Source organism: Vombatus ursinus, unplaced genomic scaffold (assembly GCF_900497805.2).
Source record: "Vombatus ursinus unplaced genomic scaffold, bare-nosed wombat genome assembly UNPS02014779.1, whole genome shotgun sequence".
NCBI lineage: Eukaryota > Metazoa > Chordata > Mammalia > Diprotodontia > Vombatidae > Vombatus > Vombatus ursinus.
Genome location: NW_020954557.1, coordinates 59819477 through 59840850, shown reverse-complemented (window position 1 = coordinate 59840850; position 21374 = coordinate 59819477). Strand labels below are relative to the sequence as shown.

General features: G+C 38.9%; 1 protein-coding gene across 2 annotated transcripts in view; it reads left to right on the top strand.

Moving 5' to 3' along the window:
• Window positions 1-21374, top strand: part of TANC1 (tetratricopeptide repeat, ankyrin repeat and coiled-coil containing 1) — a 265490-nt gene that overhangs the window by 47284 nt on the left and 196832 nt on the right. The window contains exons 1-2 of one of the 2 annotated variants that reach the window (XM_027866156.1): window positions 15094-15160; window positions 15272-15311. The exons of the other annotated variant lie outside the window; for it this stretch is intronic. The gene's annotated coding sequence lies outside the window, so the exon portion shown is untranslated. Of the gene's footprint in view, window positions 1-15093; window positions 15161-15271; window positions 15312-21374 lie in introns of those variants that run through there. 2 annotated transcript variants of the gene reach the window in all.

Below are 21374 nucleotides of genomic sequence, written 5' to 3'. Positions count from 1 at the left end.
TATCTTTTTTAACAACAATATACTATTCGTGATGCCATATGGTTGTGAATCAGGAACACCGTGATCTCTGATGAATCAAAATTGTGGGTAGTCCAGAGGGTAATGAAAAGGCATATGGTAGGGATTGTTCTATTCTTTGTCCTTTTATCTCCAGTGCCTAGCACAGTGAATAATTAGGTGCTTAGTAATTGCTTAAATAATTAATTGATGATAGAAGCAGATTATAATGCGTCACCAGTGATGATTTTCATATCACCAATGGCTTAAAAGATAGCTGGACTGGTCATGTTCTAGGCAGTGAGGTGGTTCAGTGGTTAGAACACTGGACGTGGAGTCAGGAAGACATGAACTTAAATCCTGCCCCAGAATCTTAGTATCTGTGTGACCCTGGGCTTAAGCTCTATCAGCTTCACCTTCTTCCTCTGTTAAATGAGAATAATAATAGCATGTACCGGCCTGCGTGGTTGTGAGGATAAAATGAGATGATATTTGTAAACTGCTTTGCGAACACTAAAGAACAATATAAATACTAGCTACTAATATTGCTAAGAGCGAGAGAGGATACTTTGGACTGCCTGGCCCAAGTGTTCAACTGGTATCCAAGAAATATTAAAAGATGTAAAAGAAGACCCTCTCCAATGCAATGAAGAGGAGGTGGAGGGAGTATAATCTGCATCTGTGAAGGGAGTATTCTTATCAGTGAGGTCATGGATCCATCAGAGGAATACTGAATTTGATCTGTTTCACCCATGTAATCATTTACAAATTCATGATGGCTTTGTCTTTCTCTTACTGCCCTGATGCAGCTAGGGATTGCACTGCACAGCTCATTAGCCTCAGAAAGTCTTGAAGACCTGAGTTTGAATCCTGCCCCAGACACTTATAAGTTGTGTGATCCTGAGCAATTCACATAACCCCTGTTTTGCCTCAGTTTCCTCGTCTGTAAAGTGGGGATGATTATAGCATATATTTCCCAGCATTGTTGTGGGCCTCAAATGAGAACACAGGTAAAGTGCTTTGCAAACCATGAAGCACTATCTAAATTCCAGTTATTATATAAAACCAATGAATGAACTTTAGAAGTAGCGTAGAGAACCACTGTGATATGAAAGTCATCACTGGTGACGTGTTATAATCTGCTTCTATCATTAATCAATTATTTAAGCAATTACTAACCTTTAATTTTTGGCAGAATATTTTAATAGTTATTGAAACTTTGGCTTGTCATTGGAGTGTTAGTTCCCTTGCTTGTTAAGGATGACCAACATAATTAGCACCTGCTCCAATGCATGTTATATTTGAGTGCAGAAGTAGATAGTGCTCTCATCTTTTACTTTCGCTTTTGGTTTTTAATGGCTCTGTCACGGTGATGAGTAAGTTACCCTTCTGCTCCCTTCTCCCAAGGGTCTTCGGACTGTAGTGGATGGTTTGGTCCTGAGATACTTTAGAAAGCAAAAAGTTTAGGCTTTATCGTTATAATCAGACTATCTGGGATGATGATAGTTCCTTTTCCTTCAAGGATCACCCAAGTGGGTGTTTGTGTGGGGGGTGCTCAGTGAATTCTTAAACAGCTTCAAGCAGTGTGGCATGGACAGATGGTTGGAAACTCTGTCAACCTACAGACTCGCCTGGAGTGCAGTGACAACCTTCAAGTGCTCTTTCCAGCATGGGCAGGACTGTCTGTATGATTGGGCATGTGTGTTGTGAAGACAGTGGTAATGTAGATGGGGGGCCACAGCATCAACCAAAATCTGGAGTAGGTAATCAGTACAGTATGTTCAGAGGCTAATTGAATTAGTTTGGCAGATATTGAGAGTTAAATGTTGGGGGATAGTGAAAGTAACATTAGAAAAAGTAGGTAGGGGCCAGATTTCTGGTGGCCATCAGTGCTGGCAAGGGCCTCAATGGAGAGCCCTTGTTTTAATTTTTTAAAAAATTTTTAAATTTTTAGGCAATTGGGGTTAAGTGACTTGCCTAGAGTCACGCAGCTAGTAAGTGTCAAGTGTTTGGTCTGAGGCCGGCTTTGAACTCGGGTCCTCCTGACTCCAAGGCCAGTGCTCTATCCGCTGTGCCACCTAACTGCCCACTTATTTTAATTTTTAAATTTCCAAGTAGAACATAAATAGAGGATTGCATATGAAACAGATTTGTATATGAAAGTATATAATAAATTGAACACGTTACGTTCAGAGCTCTTCTGTGTATTTAATTTTCCTCCTTATTTCTTTTTTCCCCCCCTTATTGTTTGTTGTTACTATGTCTAGTCTCCCTCCTTTCCTTCAAATCCCCTTCCCCCCAATTAAGAACACAAATAACCCATGTAACAAAAAATAGTCAAAACAAATTCACACAGTATTCATGTCCAAAGATGAATAATCTTTCTGCCCTTTGAGTCTTTCTGTCAAGATGTGGGTTACATGCTTATCTGGAGTAATGGTCGATCATTGCTTTGATCACTGTTCTCAAATCTTGGCTTATTAACACTTCTCTCCCTCAGTTATAGCTTAGACTTGGACTGGGACCTTCTCTAAAGGTAGATTAGGAAAGTGCTTGATATGGTCAGTTATGGGACAGGTATTTATTTCCACTTAGAAAAAGATTACTAAATACTACTCCCGTGTACTTTTGATATAAACAAACTGAAACAAGATTCACTAATCTAACATATAATCCTTACCAACCCATCAATGGAAATCTTGAATAACATGATACCTTCCATAGAGGAACAAAGGAAGAGAGATCCAGCCTGAAGATTTCTTTTTAATTGACGTGGCACCCCACCGCTCCTGCTACTGTCTTAGGGAGGGGAAAGACCAAGAAACCACGCAAAAGTGCTTTCTATAGTGAATCAAAGGGACAAGTCCTTTCTGTGCTGGACCACTTGACAGGAAGCAACTGGGAAAGTCATCATCCCCAAAGGGTTCAGGTGCTGATCCATCATTTTCCTGCACCTCAGGAAGTATCCAAGGGTGTTCCAGGTATGTTTCTTGTGATGGGCTCTATAATTTAGTTTAACCTTTGCTACATTTAGAGTCAGGAAAAACCCAAAGTCTTTGTGTCAAAACTTAAAACTGTATACCAGGCTACTGTACTGTAGGTTGAAACAGTTTCCCAGCCAGTCAGGGTTATGCCCCATTGATTTAGACTGTTTTGGTAAAGTTTTTTCTTTCCCTTCTAGCTCTATGATCCCTAGGGGGAAATGGACTATAAAAAATATTTCTGTTCACAGGCAGGTCACTTTAAACTAAGCACTTTGCCAAATGAACCTTTACCCTGTAGTACATTAAATTGTGTTTTGCCCTGGTGGAAAGAAATGAACTGGTTCTTGAGTGTATTTATAGGGTACACAAGCTACTAGGCCAAGTTGTTTTTTGTTATGCTAACCTGGGGTGGAAGGGCTTCTGCTTTCTAGAAATGCAGCTGTTAAGGAAGTGTGATGATGTGATGTGTGTCCATTGATTCCTACAGCCTTATGTTGGTTAGTATTGATGAGACTTGTTGTTTCAGGGAAAGAAAGCATGTCCCTTTTCACTGAATCTGAATTAGAAGGGATCTTGGAGGCCATCGGTACAACCTGTACCTGAATGAGAGTCCCCCAAACTATACACTTGACAGCCTCTGATTGAAACTTTGCTTGAAGACGTTCGGGGGTGAGGACTCCTTCCGTCTAATCGACTTTTGGAGAGAGATAAATGTGAAGTTTTATATTTGGGTTCTAACAGTCAGATATATGAAGTTCAAGATAGAGGCATGGACGCAAGCTCAGTCAGGGAATTGTTATAACATAGTTATAATGCTTAAATAGTTCTCAGGTTAACAGTTCCCAAGCCAGATGCTGCAATAGTTCTCAGGTTAACAGTTCCCAAACCAAATGCTGTATTCTGTGTCCCATTCTCTAAATGAAGGGTTTTCAAGGTTAAATTGGTCTTTTGCATCTTTGCTTTTTTGAATTGGAATCAGGTGTGCAACTGCTTTTAGCTTGCACCATCTATAAACTTTAAATACTTGGAATGTTTTATATCCAGCTCTGTGTGTGTGTGTGTGTGTGTGCATATGCATGCATGCATGTGTGTGTGCCAGACTGATGTTGTGAATGGTTTATAAACTGGACAAGAAGATCAAAACTTCCTATGGGTATTTCCCTGGGAACACACAGTTCAAAGGCAACACAGTGCACAGTGCTTGGTGGGAAGCCTCCCGTTTTGTGTATTTGTGGAGAAGAGAGAGAGAAGGAGCATTCTGTGCTGAGAAGTTTATAATGAGAGGAAGAGCAGCGCTAGACAGGTATTAAACTTCTATCCTTCTGGCCCCCTCACAGCACTTTGATACAGGAGCATTCTCATGAAGCCTTTGTATTTAAAAAGAAGTCTTTAGTCCAGTTACACACACATCTGTGAAAATAGTTACTCCATTTCCCTCAACTACTGTAGAAAATAACATGTGGCTTTTCTAGGTTTTGCAAATACCTCTTCTGATAACCTTAAAGTATTTCAATTGCAAATTATTTTAGTGTTGAGCAATAGGTCCATCAGGTGATTTTAGTTAACCATTATGTCTCCCTACTTCTTTGAGAGGGAGGGTGGCTTTTCTGTTGCTATAAAGTAGTTTAGTGAATGTTTTAAGTGGTAGAGGTCCTGAGCACAGAAGGATTTCCATAAAGACTTGCACTGCCAGTGACGGCATTTTTGTATTGCTCTAATGATTTCTATTATGTGCTGCCAAGAATTCACTAAAAGTGGTGTGAGAAAACAACTGGTTTGGAGGCAGATTTCTGTTCATAGCAGTTGTCATCAGTTGTTATTTGTTTTGTCTGGTCCTCTTGATCTGAGAGTGCTAGTTAGAGTCAAAGATATTTAAGTTGGAAGAGACCTTGGAGGTCATTTAAATCAACTCTCCCTCCCTTAACTCAGGGTTTTTTTTTTTTTTGTCCTTACCCCTCACATGAAGGTTAGGGAAGTTGTGACTTTTTCAAGGTCACATAGCTAATTCATGGCAGAATTGGTACTATAATCTAAGAGTCTTGTAATTATTGCATAATTCTAAAAGAAAGTGTAGGTTTTTTTCTTAAAAAAAAAACATACAAGAAATTTAGGATTAGCTTTTAAAAAACATACCAGAAATTCAAAGTGTGGACCGATGACCCTGATACAAAATGATGCATTGTATGAGAGGCATCATGGAGAAGCAGATAGAAAGAACTGGCTTTGGAACCAGGGAGACTTGGGTTCAGTTCTGTTTCTGACACAGACTGGATGTGTGATTCTGGGCAGTCACTTACCTTTAACTCAGTGGATAGAGTGCAGGAGTCAGGTAGTCCTGAGTTCAGATTTGGCCTCAGACAGTTACTAGCTGCTGTCAGCCTGGACTAGTCACTTAATCTGTGTTTACCTTGGTTATCTCAGTTGTAAAATAGGGGATAATGGCACTTACCTGGGAGGGCCATTGTGAGAATCAAATGAGATAATACATGTAAAGCACTTAGCATGGTGCCTGGCATATAGTAGGAGCTTAATAAGTCTTTCCTTCCTTCCTTCCTTCCTCTTTTTTCTTTCCTTTCTTTCTTCCAACCTTCCTCCCATTTTTATTTTCACTAATCTTGAATTGAAATTTATCATTTACTTCAATTAGGAATGTAGACAGCTAAACATTATTCTGAGAAGGGGTCCATAGACTTCATGAGATTGCCACAGGGGTCCAAGAAGCAAAAAAGGTAACAAACCACTAATATACCCTATGAAGTCACAGGTCTTGTCTCTTTCCCCTTAGATGCGAGGGGTGTATTTCTAGGTCTCAGTTACTAGAAAGTCTGCTTTCTTGGATTTGTAGTTCCACAATGATGTTGAATAAATGAGGTGCTATGTGCTAGTCAGGGCTTAATAAATTATTTGTTGAATTGATTTCCTAATTTCAAACTCTTGTTTATTCATTTTTGAAAGAAATATTTAATCATATTGAATACTTTTGGCTTTTTCCAATCTTGGTCCACCTCCCAGCATTTTAGCAATTTTTTCCATTGATTGTATTTTGTTTTATGGTGTCTTCCTTTACCTGAATTGTGGAGTTCTGAATATTCTACCTATTTAAACTTATTCTCTCTCTCTCTTTCTCTCTATCTTTCTTTCTCCTCGCCCTTCCTCCCCTCCCAGGTTCTTCCTCTGTGTCCACTGGATGCACTGCCAGGGCCTTTACTTAACATATCTTTCTGTACACTCTGCCCTTTCATCCGGATTCTGCTCATCTTCCTTTTTATGATTACCTTTACTGCAAGTTTACATGATTAAATTTAGTTTAAAACATTTCCATTCACTAAATGAGAAATATTGCCTCCATTTTACATAGAGATATTTGTCAGAAGCCATACAATTATCCCTTAAGAGTAGGGGAATAATATAACTCTACTCCCTATCTTACTATATAACCTTGAAACAATACATTATCCTTGTAAGATCCATAGCACATATATTTTTAATTTTTCCTTTTTTTCTTTTAAATAGTATTTTATTTTTCCCAATTACATATAAAGACAATTCTTAACTTTTAAAATTAATTATTTTTAATTTTCAACATTAATTTTTGTAAGATTTTGAATTCCAAATTTTTATCCCCTTCTCCCTCCCCAAGACAGCATGCAATCTATTTAACATTTTTTAAAATAAAAATTTTGAGTTCCAAATTTTCTTCTTCACTTCCCTTCTCCCTAAGATGATAAGCAATTTGATATAGGTTACATATGTCTTGCTCATCTTTTCAGGCCCAACTCAAGTCCCACCTTCTTAATAAAGTCATTTATTTGCTGACTAGGAATACTAATAATACCTTATCTATCTCCCAGGGTGGTTGTGAGGATCAAATCAAATAATGTCTGTAAACCACCATATACAAATGTTAGCTGTTCTCAGCACCATCCTGGTTCTGCCATTTATTGTTGGTGTGACCCTAGGCAAACACTTCTTTCAGGGGTTCAGTTTTCTCTGCTGTAAAGTGGGGGTGATGACTAGACCTCTGTGATCCCTCCAGCATCATTATATTACTATTACTGTTATGTTGTAATTTATTATAACTATTATATTATTGTTACTACCATTATTTCTATTCTGCTGCTGCTGCTGCTGCTGCTACTGCTACCACTCTCACTATTACTACCAGCATCACCACTATTACTCCAGACATCCGTTGCCTTAAGTATAAATGCTGGAAGCAAATGTTTTAAAAACAACAACAACAAACAAAACAATTTAGCTGGTCACTCAAGGAGCAGCTGTGGCATTGAGAAGTGTTGGTGTTATTTTTAGATTACAATGATTCTGTAATATTTCCTTCCAGGAGTGATAAAGATGCAGGATTCAGTTGCCTGAATTGTTAGCAAGACCAGAAGGCAGTTTCCATAAAGCCTAGAGAGAAAATAAAAGTTTTCCACAACATGGGAGAAAGTAGAAATCTTTAGAATTCTATGAAGAATAATAATACTTCAAAAACAAATTTTGAGTAGAAAATAAAAGCCCTATTTAGTTAGTAACTAAAATCATGCAGAAGGACATTTGAGCTAAAGCTTTTTTTTTTTTTTTTTGGTGTTATCTGAATTTGAGAGAAATTGCTTAAAAAAAAGCAAATTGAGTTATCTTTCTTACCGACTCTCTTAACCTTTTCAACCCTCTTAAAAAAATCAAATTATCCAATTATTCTTTATGTATATAATACTTGGTGTTTATAGTTGTTGAAATTTTTTTTACTAATTTATTTTGATTTATCAATAATCACTTCCATATGCTTTTGAGTTTAAAATTTTTCTCCTCCTTCCTCCCCACCACCCTCCCCAAGATGGCGCACAATCTGATATAGGCTATGCATTTACATTCATATTAAACATATTTTCACATTAGTGATGTTGTAAGTAGAAATTAAAACCAATAGGAGGAACCATCAGAAAGAGGAAACAAAACTCAACAGAAGAGAAAAAAAATAACAATTTGGCTTCCATAATTCTTTCTTTGGGCGTGGATAGCATTTTCCATCACAAGGCGTCTGGAGATGTCTTAGATCCTTGTATTGCCAGGAAGGGTTAAGTTTATCAATATTAGTCATCACACAACATGGCTGTTATTGTGTACAAGGTTCTCTTGGTTCTGCTCACTTCACTCAGCATCAGACCATACAAGTCTTTCCAGGTTTTTCTGAAGTCAGCCTGTTCATCATTTCTTATAGCACAATAGTATTCCATCACATTCATATACCACAACTTGCTCAGCCATTCCCCACGTGATGGGCATCCTCTCAATTTCCAATTCTTTGCCACCACAAAAAGAGCTGCTGTGAATATTTTTGTACATGTACGTCCTTTTCCCATTTGTGTGATCTCTTTGGGATGTAGCCCTAGAAGTGCTATTGCTGGGTCAAAGGGTATGCACATTTTTATAGCCCTTTGGGCATAGTTCCAAATTGCTCTCCAAAATGGTTGGATCATGAAATATATTTTTTTTAAATGGTGTTAATATACCAGTCATGTTCCAGTAAAAGAACCCTCACCCATTGTTCAGATACTTTCCTATAGTGATTGACAATACATGTATCTTTTTTTAAAATAAATTTTCATTATGAACTTAGTCATCATGAAAAGAGCATTGTTTTCAGAATTATGAACTTCTGTTATGTGTAGTTTGTTTGAAAACCTGATTTTTCTCCACTTTCGTTTCTGCTGAATATCGCTAAAGTAAGTCATGAAGTCACACTGTTTTAGATTCATCCTCTACAGTCTTGAGTGGGTCTTCACTACTTATAGCATCACAGATCTAGAACTGGAAGGGACTTTAGAAGCCATTTAGTCCATCCCCTTTATTTTACAGATAAAGAAACTGAGGCATAGGGATGTTTTTGTGACTTCCCCAAGGTCACAACGTAGGATATGTCAAAAACTGGAATTTGAGAGCAGTTCTGAGACTAGAGAGCCAGTGCTTTTAACATTTACACCTGTTGCTTCCTTTATTTTTGACTTCTAACTCAGCCCTCATAGCAATTGTTCCAAATGTTTTTCTCTCCTCAAAGCCCTAACCAGGGATGAGGAACCTGTGGTCTAACCCCACACTCATCAGTTGACTTTTCCTCCAGCCTGCTCTAGAACCTTACTCAACCTCCCAACCTCTTGTCTTCTCTCTCTTTACCCAACATCCTCAATAAAATATCCTTCCTCATGTCTCCTTCCCATACCTGCAAACATCCATGGGTCAACAGTCGTAAGAAAAGTCTTCCCTTGACTTTCCAAACCCATTCAGCTGCCATTCCATCTCTGTTAAACTTGAAAAAAATGTTTATCTGATCCTTTTATTGCCTCCCAGTCTCGTCAACCATTTTCAGTCTGGCTTCTACCTCTCACAGCTCTACTGAAACTGTCTTCTCGAGGTCACCAGTGACTTTCTGCTCTCCACGTTGAATTTTCTTTTGTTCGTTCTTCGTCTCTCATGACCTCTCTGTAGCTTTTAGCACCATTGATCTCTTTTTTCTGTTGGATATTCTTTCATCCTGTGCTTTCAGAGACATCGCAATCTCCTTGTTCTTTCTGCTGCCATTCTTTCCATTACCTTTCAATGTATCTTTCATATTGCTGCTGTTACATGCTAGAACTTTTTCATTGGCTTCCTGTTGTCTCCAAAGTATAGTGTGTGTGTATATGCATATATCTATGTACATATGTATGTGTAAGTATATATGTATGTGTATATGTACACATGTATATTTGTATAAGTATATGTACACACAAATATATATGTATATATGTATGTATATGTGTATAGATATAAATTTTATTTTGCTGTTTACATAGCCTTATACAATCTGACAGCAGCTTATCTTTCCAGCTTTGTCTTCTGTTTTTCCCTTCCATACATTCTATATTCCAGCAAATAGAGACTGCTCTTTTCTGTCTGCCAAAGAAGTACCGAAAAAATGCACTGTGTTCTTCTGCCTTTTTATCTACAACATCCTAACCCCATAGTTTCCCAGTTCTACTGAGGACTGAGATAGAATTCTTTCAACATCTCTTCTCCGGGAATGAGATTGTTCATTGCAGTTAAAACCTGAGTTAGGTGCCGTTCAGAATCGTTTCCACTTATGTTATTGTAGTCACTGTGTATATTGTTCTCCAGGTTTTGTTTTCTTGAGTCTTCATCATTTTACACAAATCATTCTATGTTTCTCCATCTCTTTTTACTCTGCTCTGTGAGGAGCTTACCAGGGCACCTAGTCCCACAGTGTTTAAAATGAGAAGGTGCTTAATAAATGTTTTTTGGAATAAATGAATTAGCAAACTTTGGATGATCTTTTAAAATTATGCCTGAGATCATCATTCATTCACATTTTTGACTTTGGAAATCCTGCCTGCTGAACATGTGCTACACAAGTTAGCTGCCTTCAAAAGAATCCACTTTAACATTTTATTTTGTGCCTCTGTTGTTCAGAGTACTGTGCTCTTCCTGGTGAAAATGCAAAGTTGAGGTAAGATAGAGTTCCTACCCTCATGGAGCTTAAAGTTTTAGGTAGATTTGAGAGATTTGTTGGTTGAGGAACCAATCAGGAATCAGTTTGTTTTTTTTTAATTTGGTGATGGAGAATTTAAGCCATAGGCTATTTAGAATTGTAAAGGGATTTCTGTGATTTTTGCAGGGGATGGTTGGGAGTTGTGTTGTCATGTCCACTAATCACTGAATCAGAGTTGGGAGGGATTTCAGAAATAATCTGGAAATGTAAGTATGGGAGAAGATGGTTAAAGGTGGACCTTTAAAATGTTAATAATCTTTGTTGATCTCTAATGGTCTCTCATATTGGAGATAGGAGTGACTGGGGGGTGAAATGTGTAAAACCTTATGGGCCTTTTAAACTATAAAAGACTAAAGATCTACACCGACAGTGATGAATTTGTCTAGCATGCCATAGTGTAAATAATAATAGCATTTGTATAGTGTTTTAAGGTTTTGAAAGCACTTTACAAACATTTAATTTTAGTCTTACAACAACCACGAGAATATGCTACTGTGATTATCCCCATCTTACAGATAAAGAAACTGAATCAAGTAGAGGTTAAGTGACTTGTCCAGTGTCACATATTGTGAATATTTGAGACTGGATTTGAAGTTAGGTATTCTGACTCCAGGTATATTGTTCTAGCCATTTCTACACCTTTTTGCTGAATTTGGAGTCCGAGTATCTGAAATTGAATTCCCACTTGGTCTTTAATCTTGTCTGTCTTGTTTGAACATAGTGGTTTGTATGTTGTCTTCCATATTCGATTGTGAGCTCCCTGAAGGTAGGAATTTTTTTTTAGTTTACCAGTGTATGGTGAATGGCACATACTAGACATTTGATAAATGTTTGATGCCTCAATTTGCCTAAGTGAACTTGGTCAAGTTGCTTCATCTTTAGGGATCCCAGATTCCTCATCTCTAAAATAAGGGGGTTGCAGTAACATCCACGTTGTGTGATGACTAACACTGATAGACTTAGCCCTTCTCAGCAATACAAGGATCTAAGACATCTCCAAAGGTCTCATGATGGAAAATGCCATCCTCATCCAAAGAAAGAACTGTGGAATTTGAATACAGATCGAAGCATACTATTTGCTATTTTTTTTTCCTTCTCTTGTGTTTTGTTTCCTCTTTCTGGTGGTTACTTCTATTGGTTCTAATTCTTTCTTACAACATGACTAATGTGAAAATATGTTTAATAGGAATGTATATGTATAGCCTATATCAGATTGTGTGCTGTCTTGGGGAGAGAGGTTGGGGAGGGAGGGGGAGAAAAATTTAAAACTCAAAAGCTTATGGAAGTGATTATTGATAAATCAAAAGAAATTAATAAAAAGAAAAAAATGAAATAAGGGGGTCTGATGAGGTCACTTTTAAGGTATCCTCCATCTCTGATCTTTTCATCTAGTCCACATGCTAAGTACATTCTAGATTCTACAACCTTCTCTTAGAGACCTTGTTTAAAGACTTTCAGTGAGAAAGAATCCTCTCTTTAATCCATGGCACTTTTGGACAGCTTTTATTGTAGGAAGTTATTTTATTTTATTTAATTTTTTACATCAGCAGTAAATCTACCTCTTCGTGACTTTCACTGATGACTCCTGGTTCTGCCCTCTGGGACCAAGCAGAAGTCTTATTTTTTCTTCTGTCTGACAGCCCTTCTTGTACTTAGACTGCTTCCTTTCTCCAGGCTAAACACCACCAGTTCCTCTAGTTGCACTTTATGTGGTGTGGTCTTCAGTCCTCATCATCTTGGTGGTTGGTTGGCCTCTTTTGGACGTATTCCAGCTTATCAGTGACCCATGGTACTTGGAGCTAAACAGTGTTCCAAATGTGGCTTGCCTGCACAAGTACAGTGGGACTGTTACCTCCTTTGTTACAGATATTATTCCTCTCAATGCAGCCACATTTCATACTAAAATTTTTTGGGGTATTGTGTCTACACTATTGACTCATTGAATTTGCAGGTCACTAAAACCCCCAGATCTTTTCCCCCCCAGGAACTGTTGTCTAGTCACAGCTTCCCTATCTTGAGCTCCTGAAGTTTATATATATATAATATGTATATGTTTTAATTCAAGTGTAGGAATTTAGATTTAGTCCTATTAAATTTTGTAACAGCATACAGAATTGTCTTTTTCTCTGCTGCCCCATAGAACCTTTTTATGTTATTCTTATGGCTGTACCTCACCACTTTCTGACCTAATTTGGTCATAGAATATGTACTGGCTTTGCAAAGAATGATGGACTCATAAATAGTGTTTTGGGTGGATTGTTGGGGAGAGAGTAGATTAGTGTCTCAGATAAACAGAGAAAGTAGAGAAATTTTGTAGTAAACTATAGGAAATTAAGGCTGTTGTCACCCTGAAATAGAACTGTGGCCCAAAATAAGCATTTCGTATACATATAGTCTTTTGTGTTCTATATTTTAGAAGGGAAAAATATAGCAATCATAGAAATCTTTCAAACAGAGCCCCCTAATCATGTCATTTAGAACAACTGGGTTCCATAGAATGTGGTTTGGGAGATGCTACTCTAACCTTTTATTGAGTACTTTCATACTTGCCGCACACTTTTTAGGGGCCAAGCTAAAGGTAAGATGGGGGAGGAGGGGAAATAAAGCAAGTTTTGTTTTTTTTGGTTTTTTTTCTTGACTCAGCATAGATTGTAACTTATCTTCTGAGAGAAAGATCTGAGATGGAGCTCTTTCCTCTATCAGAGGATATAGCTGTAGTTGGTTTAAGACCTCCATAGCAATTCCTGATGGTTCTAGTCTCCTCCTTCTTGGCCTCTTGTAATTATAGCATTTGGCCCTTCTAACCCACGTAGGACTGAATGCAGAATCCACACTCTGTGATCTGGCCACCACAAAAACAGCCTGCCAGGGATAGGCCTCTCAGGAAGCTGCCTCCCCTTGAGGACTCTGTAATTTATTTTGGGTCCTTTGACAGTTTCTTAAGCTCCCTCACTTTCCTATTTTTTTTTTCTGTATTATTTTTTGCCAAAGTTTGGTTTCCTGTCTTCATAGGAGTAGTTAAACTATAACGGGCAGTTCCAGCTGGGCAAAAGGAGGATGGGGTAGGGGGGAGGAGGGTAAAGAATATGTATATGTGAACCACAAATTGAAAATTTAATTTTAAGATGCTTTACATATTTTTTTTTGATCCAGGAATTTTTATTTATGCTTTGTTGGCAGAGAGATGCTGCCTGACTTTAGAGGTATTATAGGCCAACCAAGATTGTTTTCTGAACCTAGTGGATGTGGCTTAACATATCCAGCATCTCCCTTTTCTTCTGTTTAGGTGGGTTGTGTGAAAGGATTGGCTGAAGATCTGTGGCAGCTGGAGTCTCGAGCCTCTCTTTCTTAAGTGTTGAGTCTTATTTAAACAAAGCTTCCTTACCACCCCTGCAGATGAAGAGGCAAGTGATCCCTTTTATGGGAGAGGCAGGTATTTGGGCTTCTCCTCACCAGGTGGAGCTATCCAGCTGTGAATGGTTAAAGACCAAGTTGGCTGAGGTAGAAACCTAAGGCAGCACTACCTGGGAAGCTAAGAATCCCTGTTAGGACTGATGAATGTGGCTAAATGTAGAGCCTTTTAAAGGAAAATGGCCAACCTGAATGTGGGGCAGCCACGCTTATACTTAAACTAATCATAGAATACCTTTGGGGCTGGAAGGGGATCACAGAAGTCATCTAAATCAACTTTTTTTAGTGAACGTAAGACGAAGCTTCGACCCAGAGAGGTTGTGACTTGCCTGAGACCACGTAGCTAGTAACTGGAGAAGCTGGGACTTGAACCCAGGTCTTCTGACCTCAAATCTGGTACTTTTTTCCACAGTATTTGTATTCTTCCAACAGTCCAGCCTATTGACTGCTTTTCAAATGGGAGGGAGGAAGTGACATATTCCAAGATATTGCTCACTAGTTGTCATGGTGGTTGAACTTTCTTCTGGGAAATTTTTTTCTTCCTTGGGGTTTCTAGGCTATCATTTGTGTCTTCATGTAACAGGGCTGGGATTTGTTGTTAGTGCACCTGTATTTAAGTCCCAGTTCATTGCCACTTACCATGTGACTTTGAGCAAGTCCAGTTTCCTTATTTGTAAAACTGTTGAGTTAGACTAGATTATCTTTAAGGAAGGCCCCCATCTTGCCCTAACTTTCTGTGAACCTACAAGCAGGGCACAAACTTTTGAACTTACTTGCAGCATTGCTGTCCGCCCAGAGAAAAACCCTTGAGCTCCTTTCTCATCTTTGAAGTCATGATGATGGGCTGGGGGATGGTGGTGTGGTGCTGTGGGGTGGGAGTGGGCATGCTCCTCTAGAACTTCTAATTAAACAGGCTCCAAGGGAAGAAAGTGTCCTCCACCCAGCCTGTGCATGCACAAACCTATTAGTACTCTGGTGTCCTGCCAAAATAGTTCTGTTGGCTCATACGTGATTCCACAGGATAAAGCCCTTCCTTTTGGCATTGTAGGCTGGCAGCATTGCTATGAAAGATTTGAGTTGGGAGAGAGCCTGGCTTTCGATGTGTTTGAGCATGGGGAGTATCCTAAAAAAGAACCTTCTTCAAATTCCAGGGCAGGTGTGGCAATCCAAGGGAGACTGACCTTGAGAAAGTTCGGTTAAGGCCTGAGAAACTGGTTTATGTGTAAGGACCTTTTTATTTAGCCTTTAGATGTTTTTTTTTCGCCCTAAAAACCTTTGACCACCTACTTGTAAAGATCCCATTAAAATCATGATTCTTTTTTTTTTTTTCCAGGCAGTTGGTGTTAAGTGACTTGCCCAGGGTCACACAGCCAGTAAGTGTCAAGTGTTTGGTCTGAGGCGGATTTGAACCTAGATTCTCTTGACTTCAGGGCCGGTGCTCTATCCACTGCGCCGCCTAGCTGCCCCTAAAATCATGATTCTTAAAGTATATGTTATCACTTTAGCTGGTGGTGTTTCTCTTATAAGTGAGGGTTGTTGGAAAGTGCACTTGTAGTATCAACATGGAAAGTCTGTTAAGGGTAAGAGTAAATAAGTCTTTCAAGTTGTCGACCTGTCTTTACCTTACTAATCTTACTGCTCTTTCCTTTGGTTAGAGTAGATCTGGCCCATATTTTCACAGCTTTAGAGCTGGAGGGGGATCTCAGAGGACAAAACTTCATTTTACAAACAAAGAAATTGAGATACAGGGAAGTTAATGGATAGTAAGGAGATGTTAGAGGGCAGGATTGGAATCTAGGTTCTCTTGCTACCAGTCACTGCTCTACCTACTCTTTGTTCATTTCTCTTTGAAGAAGCTGCCGCTGGCTGTGGTGACTGTGTGAGGGCTGGGGAGGCTCGGAGCTGCATGGCTTAGTTCTGCTTCCTTATGGCTCAGACTGGTTTTCTTTTTCCACTTCTCTTTCCAGCTCTCAGTGGTTGGCTTGCCCAGTGGATGATGCATGGTGGTCTTCTTAAAGGCAACGACAGCCCTTTTTTCTAACAAGGGAGCAGTGTCTAGGGGTGAGGTGAGGTGAGGTGAATAAGGATATAGGCAGATTTGTCTCAAATGGGGAATTGTACAAAGAGCCCTTGGACTTAGAGGCAGGAAAGCCTGGGCTTGGATTTCAGCTCCGACACTCACCAACTGTGTGCCTTTGGCCAACTCATTTAACCTTTGTGAGCTTCTTGTAATGTGGGCAGTCGTGCTTACCTGCTGTACCTAACTAATCATATCACTGTGAATTAAATGAACTAACGAAGGGAACTGTGGTATAATCCAGGGTTCCCAGCCTTTGAAACGTGGACCTCAGGGGCACCACAATGGGGACAGAGGAGAGAGGAAGGAACAGAATTATTGCAAGGAGCTACCAGATCTATAAACAAACAACTTCTCTAAAGCAAATAAATAGCCTACATATCGATAATACTTCTTTGCAAATGTTATGTAGCTGCTGTTGTGGTTAGTCAAATTTATTTAGAAAGGTAACTGAATTCATAGCATCATTTTGTTATATATTTTTCTCAATTATTGGATCCTAACAGTACAACTACTCTCATGGGGAAGGCTGTGAGATTTTTTTATGTCAAAAAAAGGGACCTTCATACTCGAAGGTTAGGTGCATCTGACTTGGAACCGAAAGATGTGGGTTCAGATTCTGACTCAGAGGTTTCCTTGCTTGCTCTCCTGGGAAGGTCATTTAGTTTCTCTGAGTTTTTCTTCTCTATAAAAAGGAGATGATGATACTTGTATTACTTCCCTCATGGGTTTGTAAGGAAAGTGCTGTGGAAATAGAAAAAAAAAACAGTAAATAGAAAGAGTTACTTAATGCTTAATGAACATAAACAATACCAATTGTTAGGGTTCTGTTGGGCAGCTAGAGTGCAAGTTCTGGAGTCAGGAAGACTCATCTTCCTGAGTTCAAATCTGGTCTCAGACACTTACCATGTGACCCTGGGCAAGTCACTTAACCCTGTTTGCCTCAATTTCCTCATCTGTAAAATCAGCTGGAGAAGGAGATGGCAAACCACTCCAGTATCTCTACTAAGAAAACCCAAAAATGGGTCGTGAAGAACAAAGGAGTCTGTTTTTCCTGTTTTGTCCTTTGGTTGATTTTCCCACTCCAGTCCATCCTTCACTCAGCTATCAAATTGATCTTCCTAAAGTTCAGGTCTGACCATGTCAGGACTTCCCTCTTCTCTGCTTCAGTAAACTCCAGTGGCTCCCTTTTATTTCCAGGATCAAATATAAAATGCTTTGTTTGCTTTTAAAGCCTTTTACAATCTGCCCCTTTCCTACCTTTCCAGTTTTCTCACACCTCATTCCCCCTCTATTTGTTTCCTTCCTTCCTTCCTTCCTTCCTTCCTTCCTTCCTTCCCCAGCACTTAGCACAGTGCCTGGCATAGTGTGGTGCTTCATTAATGCTTTTGACTTGATTGATTTATTGCCTCGTATTACCTTGCAAAGCACTTTACAAATATTATCTCATTTGATCCTCACAGCTCCCCTGTGAGGTTGGTGCTATCATTATCATCTCCATTTTACAGGTGAGGAAAACTAAGGAAGATAAAGGCTAAATGACTCAGCCAGGGTCACCCAACTAGTAAGGGTTTGAAGCAGGATTCTAACACAGGTCTTTCTGACTCTAGGTCCAGTGCTGGGTGTGCTGTACCACCTCGCTGACTTACATGGATCAACTCAGGGGAGCACTTCTTTCCTTAATCCAAACCCCACCATTTGAAAATTTTTGTCAGACTCAGGACCCATGATTTGGATGGAGTAAAAACCTCCAATAAGTTCTTCCTCTGCAAGTGATCACCCCTTTACTTGCAGATAAAGAAGACCCAATCTAATCAAGATTTTTTACAAGCTCTGAGAATGTTAAGAATATCTATTAAAATGTCTTCAGCAAGTCCTGAAGTTACACAGAATGTTAAATTATATCTTTAGATTTGACATATATGAAATGTAAACATGGATAAAATGTGTACATTTTACATATAATTGTTTATATATACACACCCAAGTCTGACTTGGAGCCAGAAGGGTTGTGGCAGTCCTGCGGGTCAAGGCCTCAGACACCACTGCAAACACCCCAATATCAGTGGAGGGCGCTACTCCCAGTCACCCGGAGACGTAACCTTGGAGTCATCCTTGACTCTTCATCTTCTCCATCTGTCCCCCATATTCAGCCAGTCATGACAGGTCCTGTCAGTTTGAATTCCATAATACCTCATATTTGTCCCCTTTTCTCTACTTGCTCAGCTACTACCATTGTTGAGGTCCTTATCTCTCACCTGGACTGTTCTGTTTTGCTTCCTAATTGGTCTGCCAGCTTCTAGTTTCTCTTCATTCCAACTTATTCTATACAGTGCTGCCAAAATAGGTCTGATCATCCTACCCCCTGCTAAACCTTCCGTAGTTCCCTATTCCAGGATAAAATACAAACTCAGGCTGGTATTTAAGGTTCTCTACAAGTTGGTGCTTACCTGCCTTTCTACCCTTATTATTTTTATTTTTTATTTTTTGCAAGGCAATCAGGATTAAGTGACTTGCCCAGGGTCACACCGCTAGTAAGTGTCAAGTGTCTGAGGCCGGCTTTGAATTCAGATCCTTCTGACTTAAGGGTCTACCCTTATTTTTACCTCTTTCCTTCGTGAACCCCCTTGTCTGAGCCAAACTGTAATACCTGAATTCCACTGGTAACTTTGCCTTCCTGTATTTCACACAGGTAGTTTACTTTTTCTACTGTCTCTCAGGTGGTTAGTGCCTTCTTTCCTCTACTCTGTTTACATTTTAATATTCTTCATTTGTATGCATGTCATTTCCTACTCTCTTCCTTTCCCCTAGTCTAAGCTTTTTGTACAGTTTTTTGTTTTTATCTGTCCCTAGCAGTAGCAGTTAGGGGCAGTACCTTGCACCTACCTGCAAGAAGTACCTGCCTCACTTAAATCCAGTTCACACATATGTCAGGACAGCACCCTCAAGATGTCTTTTGTTCTTTTCAAAAATGAAGGACAAACTTAAGAAACAACTTAATACTGCCTCTTTTGTGTATAGCTACACACACATATGTATAAATGAAATTTCATTTACAGTTGTCTAACTCTTGACTTTTTATTCCCATCCACTAGTCCTGATTTCAAGTTAGTGAAATATTCCTGTGTTGAATAGAGACCAACTTCCTACCAAGTTTCTATAGTTTATACAACCCAAAGAAAATGTAATTTCATCATCTGACCACCTCTGCTTTCTATATTATTATTATTATTGTTATTGATGATATATGTATATTCAACTTTATATGTCTCCCATATTTTCTAAAACTTTCTGTTGTTAGCATGTTTTGAACTTTGTCTCCCAACCCATGCTTGTTCAAAACAAAAATTAATATTAACCTTTGAGAGTTATCGGGACAAAGAAGTGTAGTCAATTTGAAAATTTAACCTCTTTGAGGAGGACTGGGATGGCATTTAAGACAATAACAGGAACTCCAGAATTGTTGGCTGCTGTAGGTAAGAGGTGAGAAGAGGTGAGGATGCTGAATTCTTTCACTGTCAGTTATTTATGCTTAGAGAGAATAGCTCTTATTGTGGAAGCTTTTGCTCACCTTGCTTTGTGCCCAAAGCAGACTGGTTGTGACTTGGTGATTACATGGACTCTGGCCACATTCTTGTCGCTGATGTGGGGAGACGGGCAGGAATGAAGCTAAAAGCTGCCAGTATGTCCAAGGCCCTCTTCTTTTCTCCCTCCTCCTCCTTAGACATTTGAAATGTTGATTCTAGAGACCTGTGGTTATAGAGATATGAGGGCTTTCTGGCATTTTAGATATTTAAAGGCTAGGGGAGTAGAGCCTGATCATGAAGGCTGCTGGCTTACTTTCTCTTCTTTCAATGGGTATTTGGGGGTGGGGGTAAGAAGACTGGATGATGCCCCTCTAATTCTGAAATGCCAGTGACTCTTGGCATGCTTTCCTCTTTGCTACTTAGATCCTATGTCTCCTCCATCAGAATTTATTTGTCTAGGCCTCTCTTCTATTTCATTACCCTTTCTCCCCACCCCCATCCAAATCCCAAATGGCTTCTTAATACATAACTTTGGGGACCTCTGCTATATAAAGTGTTTGGGGCCTATGATGAATATCCTATTTTATCTAATTGTTAAGAAATGAGAAAAATTGCTTTCTTGTAACAATATTGGGAACCAGTGTTGAAGGCTTAACCTAGTTGACTAACAGAATATCTTAAAAAAAAGTCCCCCTCCCCCCAAATAACAAGCATTTATTTCTCCTCTTCTGTACCCTATTTGAAGGAAAAAAGAAAAAACAAACCTTTGTAGCAAATGTACATAGTGAAAGAAAGCCATTTCTTATATTGGTCATTGCCAAAAATCTATGTCTCATTTTGCTTATTAAATCCACCGCCTCTTTGTCAGGCTGTGGGTGACATTTTTCATCATCAGTCCTTTGGAATCATGATTAGCCATTGCTTCAATCAGTTATTAGTTGTCAAGTCTTTCAAAATTGTTTTTACCAACATTAACTAACTTCATATCTAACAGGAGCTTATGATGTAGTCGATTTGAGAGAGAAACAGAAGAGATTAGAGGAGAAAAATTGTTTGGATTCAGTGGTGCATACAGTGGTGAAAAAGTGTTCCTTTCTCCCCTTGAGACAATTTTGGAAATCTTCAGACATCAAATCTTTTCTTTATAGCAATGAGTTTTCCAGGTTATTATGAACATTAAAGATTAGCTTTTGAGATTAATATTTTAGTCAAGTAAACTAAAAGCACACACACATACACAAACAGCCTGTTACTGTGTAGCAGATATTTGTTGGGAATTTTTTGAATTGTATGTAACTAGTTTAACCAGTTCATGTTGCCAAGCTAAACATTCCCTTGCTGTGCCATAATGTGTACTATTGTTGAACCATGTTATAAACTTTTAAACTTAAAATGATCCAAGATGACATTTGTCTACAGTTGCAGGCATATGGTCATCTTAAAAGAATTGGGCCATTCAATTTGAAACAACTGGTTAAGTTTGTGTAGCTCAGAAATATTTAGAAATCCAGGTGTAAGTCTTTCCTTTAAGGATTCCAAATGGTTCTGGGCTGCAGGTAAAAATGAGAGCTGAAGTCTTGTTGAAACACATTCCTAAAACTGATATAGAAGTAATCATCTTAGAAGAAATAGATTGTAAGGGCAGGCCTTCTCATATAACATCATGTAGTACGAAGAGGGCTGGTCTTGGAATCAGGAAAGCTGGGTTTGCAGCTGGGTAGATGGTAAGTGCTTAATGAATGAATACTTGTTGATTGATGATTAATTATTGACCTCACAGGGTTTTTGTGAAGAAGGTGCTTTATAAAATCTTGAAGTAATTTGTAAATGTA